Here is a 478-nt window from a genome sequence, read left to right as displayed (position 1 = left end):
GAGCCTGGTGCCTTTTCCAAAGAAAACCTCAGTGTTCACACAGTGAAGCGGAGCAAGGAGGAAAGCAATTAGAGGCGGGCAGAGCAGACGGGGTCTGCGTTGGTGTCTGGTGGACTCTGGGACTGGGAGTCCTCTCCTGTGCTTTATGGATATTGCACGAAAGAATATTTTTGACTCTTGACTCTTGGGGCCTCGGAGCATGGACAGAGTCCATCCACAGGGCCCTGAGCCCCTGTTTTGATTCTTCCTGAGGGTTCATCACAGGGATGTGGGCCTGGGGATGTGGGCAGGGTCCCAGACATCCATGAGCATCCATGGGGGGGTGCTGGCATAGTGCTGACTTCTTGTTTCATAGAGTGGGTCACCTCCCACGCACCTTCCCATTGACCTTGCCCTGGGCAGGGAGCGGGTAGTGTGGGAGTGGGATAAAGGGTCTCCCTAAGTCCTTCATCCTTGAGGCCACAGAGGCATCTTCTTA

The 478-nt window shown here is 55.2% G+C and overlaps 1 gene segment (V, D, J or C); it reads right to left on the bottom strand.

The window, feature by feature from the left end:
• The window catches only part of LOC104999499, a 12,712-nt gene that overhangs the window by 7,474 nt on the left and 4,760 nt on the right, over nucleotides 1–478 (bottom strand).

This window comes from Bison bison, unplaced genomic scaffold, assembly GCF_000754665.1.
Source record: "Bison bison bison isolate TAMUID 2011002044 unplaced genomic scaffold, Bison_UMD1.0 scf7180017864352, whole genome shotgun sequence".
In the NCBI taxonomy this organism is placed as follows: Eukaryota; Metazoa; Chordata; class Mammalia; order Artiodactyla; family Bovidae; genus Bison; species Bison bison.
Note: the sequence above shows the minus strand (reverse complement) of the source record. Positions and strands in the feature narration are given on the sequence as shown.